The sequence below is a fragment of the Antechinus flavipes genome, chromosome 5 (genome assembly GCF_016432865.1).
Source record: "Antechinus flavipes isolate AdamAnt ecotype Samford, QLD, Australia chromosome 5, AdamAnt_v2, whole genome shotgun sequence".
In the NCBI taxonomy this organism is placed as follows: domain Eukaryota; kingdom Metazoa; phylum Chordata; class Mammalia; order Dasyuromorphia; family Dasyuridae; genus Antechinus; species Antechinus flavipes.
Genome location: NC_067402.1, coordinates 260934547 through 260944052, shown reverse-complemented (window position 1 = coordinate 260944052; position 9506 = coordinate 260934547).

Sequence of the window (9506 nt, the reverse complement as noted above, 5' to 3'; positions counted from 1 at the left end):
ATGGAGAAACTCTTAGTGTGCTCTCACATAGCTTCTTGTTTTCATCAGTCACATAATTCACTGAATTTCTTATTCTTAAAACTGTTCATGATTATATTCAAATGGCCAAAAGTTGGACCAGCCAGGGAGTGTTGCCTATTCATCTACTAGAAGTAAGCTGGTGTTTTTTACATTTTTCTAGGTGATAATTACCCATTGGTACATTACCATTAAACATATTAATCCAATCACTTTAGTTATATTGAAGTAGCAAAAGGTTAAAGGTGATATAACTTATCAGCCATAATTTACAGAGAGCTTAACAGTGAAGACAAACAACATCAAGAAGTTATCCAAGAACATGAAGAGACAGGAATCAAACTGCCCTCCTTATGTTACAGTAACCCCCAGACTCAGGAGATGGGGATCAAGAATTGAAAAAAACCCAAGATAAAGGTTCATGTGTTTAGAGTTAGAACACTATGTTGGAAACAAAAAAGGAAGTTGTACTAAAGTACCTGCTCTCATGTTCCTATTCTGAGGTTTGTCCAGAGATTATGGAGAGATTATTGTTGTAAGGATTGTGTTTTTTCTAGCTTAAATCAGTTTATGGGAGTCAATTATTAAATTGTCAGTGTATTATACAGAAATTATTATGCAGTATTATACAGGAATTAACATTATATAGAAATTAGCAAATGCTACAAATTGGGACTTTTCTAAGTCCTACTTTGCTTTGGGATTTAAAACAGTCCACATGACTCACAGTAGCAACAGAGAGGAGTATAGATTTTTTTCTTAGTACATATTTTCCTGCTATGACAATATTACTAATATGCAGTGGGTTTGCTTCCTTCCTGTCATGGTTCTGTCTGCGTTTTATCATTTCCTTCTGAGACCAAATGTAAGTCTTTGTAATTCCCTGTAGGACTTGTATGTTTATATGTATCTCTTTTCAAGTTTCTAGCACCTCTACTTCTTCCACCTTCACAGAGGCAAGTTGCTAGACAGGTAGATCAGTGTAATCCTATAAATATAGTTCATTTAAATTTCAGTAAAATATTTGACAAAGCTTTTCATGTTATTCTTGCAGAAAAGATGGAGAAATGTGGGCTACAAAAATTACACTTAGACGAATTTCAAATTGATTTTATCACTAGAATAGCAATTAAGATGGCACTTCCACCTAGAAGATCTCAGATTCCTATGTCTCTCCTTGCTCCTCCTCGGTTGATCAAGCTTTTGCTCTTATGAGGGAGGTGATAGTCTTGAATTCTGTTCTGGTCAGCTTACCTCTGGAGTATTGTGTTTACTTCTGAGTTCCATATTTGAGGAAAGCCTTTGACAAACTAGATAGCATACCGGGGAAGGTGACTCAACAAAATAAATTATTCGAGGCAAAATTTTATCATTTGGTTTTTCTCCCCAAATCATACAACAGCTTTAGACAGCTGGCTCCTAATCTCACTTTGCATCCAGCCTGGGTACCAAGTGTTCCAAGAATGAATTCAAAAATATTCAGAGAAGCTAAGTCAGTGAATTAATCCATCAACCAATCAACAAGTTTTTATTAAACTATATGCCAGATACTATTAGATGCTGAAGATAACAAGTACCAAAAAAAAAACAAAAAACTCTATTTGTAAGGAGGTTTTATCCTAATGGGAGAAACAACAATTTCATATTTTAAAAATATATAGCTAAAATATAAACATATGGAGTTGTTAAAGTTTTAGTATCTAATAAACATAATTTGTATATTTTCACCTCCCAGTAATTAGATATATGTGTATATGTGTATATATATATGTGTGTGTGTGTGTAGATATATATATATAAAATATGGTAATAATTCAATTATAACATATATATTATGACATTATATTATAACATGTATAGTATATAATATATAATAACATTATAATTATATAACAATAGAATAGAATAGCAATATATTATAACATTGTATTATATAACATAAAATATAACAATATATAATGTTATAACAATGATCACAATATATATGATTATATTATAATAATTACATATAACATAATGCATATAATGTAGTATATAAATAATATAATAAATCATATAAATGACATTGTTTCTAATATAGAATTTGCTCCTTCTTTGTATGGGTTTGAAGATAAAAGGTCAAAAAATCTACTCTCTCCTTTGCTCCATACCTTTGAAATATGAGTGTTATTAGCCAGATCAAAACAGCTTTCCTCCTTTCACATCTCCCTATGCATCACCCTTGACTCCACCCATGTAGAGGACAATTTCATGAATAGTCTATACTTTCTTTTTTTTTCATAATTATAACTTCTTATTGACAGAACCCAGGCCTGAGTAATTTTTTACAACATTATCCCTTACACTCACTTTTGTTCTGACTTTTCCCCTCCCTCTCTTCACCCCCTCCCCCAGATGGCAAGCAGTCCTATACATGTTAAATATGTCACAGTATATCCTAGATACAATATATGTGAGCAGAACTGAACAATTCTCTTGTTGCACAGGAAGAATTGGATTTAGAAGGTAAAAATAACCCGGGAAGAAAAACAAAAATACAGATAGTCTATACTTTCATCCAAGTAATTGAAAAAAATATGTTAAGAAAAATTATTGGAGTTTTGCAAGGAAGAATGTTGAAAACTATCTTTGCATGTATTTAAAAAAAACTATAATTATAAAAAAAGAAAAAAATACTGGACTAAGGATAGATGCTTGGGTATACTCCACTGAAAACTTCTGTAACATTAATATTGAAATAGTAACAATTTCTCTCTGAACAATGATCTGGCCATCCAGAGAGTTCTGAATACATTTAATTATATTATCACCGAAATCATATTTTTAAATCTTCTAAAAAATTCTAAAAAATACATAACCAAAAGTTTTGTTGTAATTTAAATAAACTATATCCACAATGTTCTCCTTATCTGCTAGTTTATTAGTCCTGTCAAAAAATAAATGAGTCTAGTATGACCTATTCTTAATGAAGCTATACTGGCCCTTTGTAATCACTACTTTGAAATGTAGATGTTTAACAATCATCTCTTTAATCATTTGTTCTCAGATTTTCTCAGTAAGCAATATCCTATTAACTTGCTTTTAGTTTGCATACCCTATTTTCTTTTCCTTTTTTAAAAGTAAGAAAAGACTTGCTCTTCTTCAGTCTTGTAGTACCTCTTCCATTTTCTATGATGTCACCTACAGTGATTTCAACAATCACAACTGCCATTTCTTTCAGGCATGAGGAAGTAATTCATTTTTATTAGGTAACTTGAATCTATTGAGGGCACCTAAAAATTCTCTTCTTGTACGCCTATTTATATTGACAATCAATTCTGTTAATGGTTCTGGTTCCCTAATTTTTTCAGTGGAAAAGTTATTTCCTTTTTGCAGAAAGCATCTTTGCCTTCTTTCTGTTGTCAATTATCAATGTCTGCCCTCAAGTAAAGGCTTTCCCCTTTCATTCCCTCTTTTCTCCCCTCAATTTAACTATTAACAACAATAACAAAACAACTTTTCCTAAGGACAAAACATTGTCCTTAGCTAGCCTTGCCAACTTCAGCTTATTCTGAGATTTAGCATTCCTGAAGCTATTTTTTATAGTACCATGCCATACACATATTTCTTCTGTTACTTATCCTTGCTTTAATCTTTCGATATTTTTTTAAAAAATAAAATCTAAGTTTGTTTTGGAGTTTCCTATGCACTCACACTCATTTTTTAAAACAAATTCCATTTTTTTTCTTCCTTGCTAAAATTGTTTTCCTTTGACAAGTTTCTCTCTCTGCCAAAAACAAAGCATTTGTTTAAAAAAATCTCTGTTGGAAGTAAAACGGGAAGTCTGTGTTTGGGGCAGAGATATTCTATGTGCATTGAGAATTGATTGACCTGTAGAGACTATCCCAGGGAATGTGTTCCCTGAGATCTGAAAACTTGCAGAAATCTCAAGAATTCATCTTGTAGATCTCTTGGGGATAACACATTTCTTACCTGTCTTCAGTCATGAGAAGACTCAGAGTTAAAAGGATTTTATGTTTTAATATAATGTAATAAATTCGTGTTTTCTTGTTCATAATCTCATATTGTGACAGTGGTAGAGAAGTGAGCTAATGGCATAAGAAAGAGCTTCTAGCTTGGTCCATCTTAGCTTCAACTCCCTGGGTATCATTATGTTACTGTACTTATACGTGAAGAAAGATTGGCCCTTCTTTATCCTGGCATCATGGTGTCTCCCATGAACCAACAACTAATGAAAGTTGGCCTAAGTTAGGCAAGGCCCCCAGTCACCTTTGCCTCATTACTATTTGTTTGGTCCTGATCTTTGGTCATGGAGTATCCCATGATAGGCATGTCTAAGATTTCAGGTGACTTTGTGAGTTGGAGAGGTCCAAAGACTCTTGATTCAGTGAGAAGAGAAATTCATTGTGATAGATGAAGGAATTAAGTTAGCAATTGAAAATAAAATTCAGAGGAGGTTCAGGTTTGGAATAGATGAGCAAAAGCAAAGAGAATTCACTGCTTTATGTTTTCATGAAGGTAAAGAATCACACACATCCCAGTAGGACTTTATTCTGCTACTGAGAAAAAGGTTCTACCAATAGTGATCAAATAACTTGATGGATCCTGTTTTGTTAACATGTGCTTTTGAGGTTTTAAATTTCTTTAGCTTCTCCTGTCAATGTAGGAATTAATTACCTGTTCCATATTTAACATCTTTTCTATTGATCCTTTGGAGCAACTTCTACATGTGAGCAATAACCTAAACTTTAAGTAGTATGTCTTGGCAGTGTTACTACTGGCCTTATATCCCAAAGAGATCATTAAGAAGGGAAAGGGACCTGTATGTGCAAGAATGTTTGTGGCAACCCTCTTTGTAATGGCCAGAAACTGGAAACTGAGTTGGTGCCCATCAATTGGAGAATGGCTGAATTAATTGTGGTATATGAATATTATGGAATATTATTGTTTGGTAAGAAATGGCCAACTGGATGACTTCAGAAAGGCCTGGAGAGACTTACACGAACTGATGCTGAGTGAAACAAGCAGGGCCAGGATATCATTATATACGTCAACAACAATACTATATGATGATCAATTCTGATGGACCTGGTCATCTTCAGCAATGAGATGAACCAAAACAGTTCCAATGGAGTAGTAATGAACTGAACCAGCTACACCCAGCGAAAGAACTCTGGGAGATGACTAAGAACCATAACATTGAATTCCCAATCCCTATATTTTTGCCTGCCTGCCTTTTGAATTTCCTTCACAGGCTAATTGTACAATATTTCAGAGTCCAGTTCTTTTTGTACAGCAAAATAATGGCTTGGTCATGTATACTTATTGTGTATCTAACTTATACTTTAATATATTTAACATCTACTGGTCATGCTGACATCTAGGGGAGGGGATGGGGGGAAGGAGGGGAAAAATTGGAACAAAAGAATTGGCAATTGTCAATGCCGTAAAATCACCCATACATATAACTTGTAAATAAAAAGCTATTAAAAATAATAATAATAATAATAAAATTTTAAAAGGTGAAAAAAAAGTATGTCGGGTGGAAACTTAATAAGACACTGGATTTGAGAAAAGAGAACCCCTTCTTAATCAGAAACCAGATTCCCATAATATAACACCATGGAAACTACCTTCATGGATCTAGAATAGGGAGTGGTACATACTCCAATTCAAGTGGGTCAAGGCTAAATAGACAAAATACTCCTTACTTTTGTCAGAGAATTTGGAAAGTGCATAAAGTTTTAATGGAATTTGCAAATTCCATATGTTGCATTTTGTGTAGCCTTTAAATCATTGTGGTCATGCTGGCAAGATATAAGATTACAAAAAGATGCTTTCAACAAATTTCATGATGCCATAGACTTTGTGCAGCTGTTTTTCTCACCTGGCTCATAATGAAGGGAATTTTGTAGTTTAGGTTTTAAATTGAATAATATTAGATGAATGTCATTTGAGCAAAAATATAGCCCTCCCAAAAGCCCATAAATATTGCTATTTCTGTAATCAGGAAAAATCAACAAATATTTATTAGGAGCTTGGTTCATCTAACCCAGGGGTCCTCAAACTTTTTAAATAGGGGGCCAGTTCACTATCCCTCAGACAGACGCACCATAATACAAACAAAAACTATGAACAAATTCCTATGCACACTGCATATATCTTATTTTGAAGTAAAGAAACAAAATGGGAACAAATACAACATTTAAAATGAAGTAAAGTTAAATCAACAAACTTACCAGTATTTCAATGGGAACTATGGGCCTACTTTTGGCTAATGAGATGGTCAATGTCTGGTTCCATATTTGTCACTGCTAGTCATAACAAGTGATGCAAGTGTGCATCCGCTAGTCTTGATCTGCTTGGACATTTCAAATGTTTCATTCTAGAAAAAGTCTGTTCACAGACATATGTGCTGCCAACGATGGTTGCCATTTTGAGTGCATGGTTCCTGAGATGAGGATATGTCTCAGAGGGGAGAGATGCATAGAAATTATGAAGGCTGCTTGACTTGAATGTGTCTTTCAGAGAGTCACAATTCTGCAGTTCAGCCAGTTCCATTTGGTAAATTATATCCACATTTTCAATAGAAAATAGGTTACAGAAAAGCTGTATGTCCTGTTCATGGAGATGAAGTTCTTTAAATCTAAATTGGAACTCCTTTTGCAATTTTTCCAGTGAATCCACACATGTTTTGTCTGGGGATGCAATCAGCGGTTTTTCTGCTAAGAGATTTTGAGTTGTGGGGAGATGATAGAATTTTTCCTCCTTCACTTGTTTGATAAGGAGGCCTAATTTTACTTCAAATGCTTTGACATGTGATTGAATATCACAGATGAGCTTCCCTTTTCCTTGAAGTTGCATATTGAAATTGTTGAGTAGCTCTGTTACATCTGTCAGAAAGGCAAGGTGCCATTTCCATTCTGCATCATTGAGCTCTGGTACTTCTTTGTTTTTTGAAAGCAGAAAAGTTGTAATCTATGGAAGTAAGTCATAGAAATGTTTCAAAATGTTCCCTCGACTCAGCCAATGGATTTCTATGTGATACAGAACATCTTCATACTCAACATTTAGCTCAGACAGAAATTCCTGAAATTGTCTGTGATTTAGTGCATTAGCTCTAATGAAGTTAACACAAGATACCACAATTTTCATAACAGAGTCCCACTTCAGTGATTTACTACACAGCACTTGTTGGGGGATGAGGAAGTATATGGCTATTGGATGAGAATGGTTATGTTTGTCCATCTCTTGGTTAATGCGAGCAATTACTCCTTTCTTAGACCCCAACATGCTAGGAGCACCATCAGTTGTCACGCTGGCTAGTTTAGCCCAGTCCAGCTCCAAACCATTCACAGTTTGGCAAACCTTTTTATAGATATCCTCCCCTGCAGTTGTTCCTTTGATGCTTTGCAGTGCAGCAAGCTCTTCTGTGACTTCAAAATAACCATTTGTCCCATGAATAAAAATTAGAAGTTGTGCAGAATCACAAACATCATTGCTTTGGTCGAGTGCCAAGGAAAAAAATGAAAAATTTTTTTATGGAGTTTTGCAAATGCTGATGCAGATTGTCTCCCATTTCTTCAATCTTCCGTGTAATTGTAGGTCCTGAAAGACTCACTGTACTAAATAAATCAGCCTTCGCTGGACACATCTCTTTGGCAACAGAAAGAAGACATTCTTTAACATATTCCCCCTCCATGAATGGTCTGTCCATGCATGCTATTAGCTTGGCAACTTGAAAACTTGCAGAGATGAAATTTTAGCTGCTCCTGCTTCACAAAAGTATTTTGCTAAGTTGTCAATGTATTTTTCAGTTTTAATATTTTATCTTTTCTCACTTCTCTGACCAAATAATAATATTTATCTTTATATTGAATTTCATAGTGTCAATGAAAATTATATTCTTTGAACACAGACACTATATTCTGGCATATCAGACATACAGGTCTTTCCTGGTTCTGCATGAAAAAGTAATCATAAGTCCATTGTTCTTTGAATATCCTACACTCCGTGTCAATTTTTCTTTTTCTTGACATCATTATTTCCTAGGAATTCCAAATTGCTATTAATAAAATGCCTATACATATATATATATATAGCACTACAAAAATAATATACCAGCAATAACTTTGCCCACACAGAGACATACAGACTGCAATACCCAATTTCCTCCAAGCTGCCTCTGCGCTGTGATGCCTGCATTTACTGCATTCTCTCTCCCACTCTTCACGTTCCCGCTTCTGACCTTCACTGCTGTAGTGAATTCCCCCTGCAGCAGCCGTGACATGCGCAGCATGAACTATACATGTCCCCCATGCCTGTCTGTTGTGATGGCTGCCATTACTGTACAAGGCTGCGGGCCGTCAGTTCTCTGTATTCTGCATCTCTCTCCTTTCCCCACACCACACACCCTGGCCTAGAAACTCACCTCACCTCAGTATCGCCCCACACTCTGTTTCCTCTTTAGTTGGTTTAAAATGGGACAACTCTTGCTTTAAATACATAGATCTATGTAACCGCAATCATTTATGATTGTTTAATAATGTTCTTTCTAATTAACATTTATTTTCTTTCCCACTTTTTTCCTTTTTTCAACTGAACAGTAAAATAATAGAAAAAAGTAAGGTTGGAAGGAAAGAAGGAAGGAAGGGAGGAAGAGAAGAGTAAAAGTAGGAAGACTGGAAGAAAGAGAAAGGATAAAGAAAGGGAAGAAGGAAAAAAGGAAAGGAGAAAAATAAAATGTGAATAATCAAACAAGTTTCCTCATTGGCCATGTCCAAAATGTATATTTCATGTATTTTTCATCCTTCACTTTACTATCAAATGTTAACTAGCATGTTGCATATTTAGTCTTCTGGAATCATGATTTCCTACTATATTGATTAGAATTCTAAAGTTTTTGCATGTCATTTTCTTGACATTGTATTATTACTTTATAAATTATTCACCTAGTTCTAATGATTTCTTCCTGCATAAGTTCATACAGGCTTTCCTAGTTTTCTCTGAAACTGTATAACATATTTCTACAGAATTAAAAAGGCAAATATGAAATCTATTTAAAATTAAACAAACAAAAATTGATGGATAGTTCCAATAGAGTGTGACAGAGTGAAAGGCTCTAGAAGTGACAGCTCAATTCCCCTCCTTCCCAACTGAAGAGATAAACTGCCCCCAAATTAATGAGTAAATTAAGATTAGAGGAAATAAAAGAAGAGCACTAACAAGAATTTCAAAATAGACTAGCCTCTCAGATAAGGAAAACTAAAAGAGAGGGAAATAAATAAGCAAGAAAAGAAAAACCAATTTCCAACATGATGAACAAATATTATGGATTAGAAAATCCTGAAGAAAAGTTATCAGAAAGTAATATATCTAATTAACTTCAATAACAGAATTAGGATGTGCCCACTACAAGACATACCAAATTACATAATAAACATTTTACAGGAAATTAGAAATAATCTAGTATTATCAAGGGAAAATGT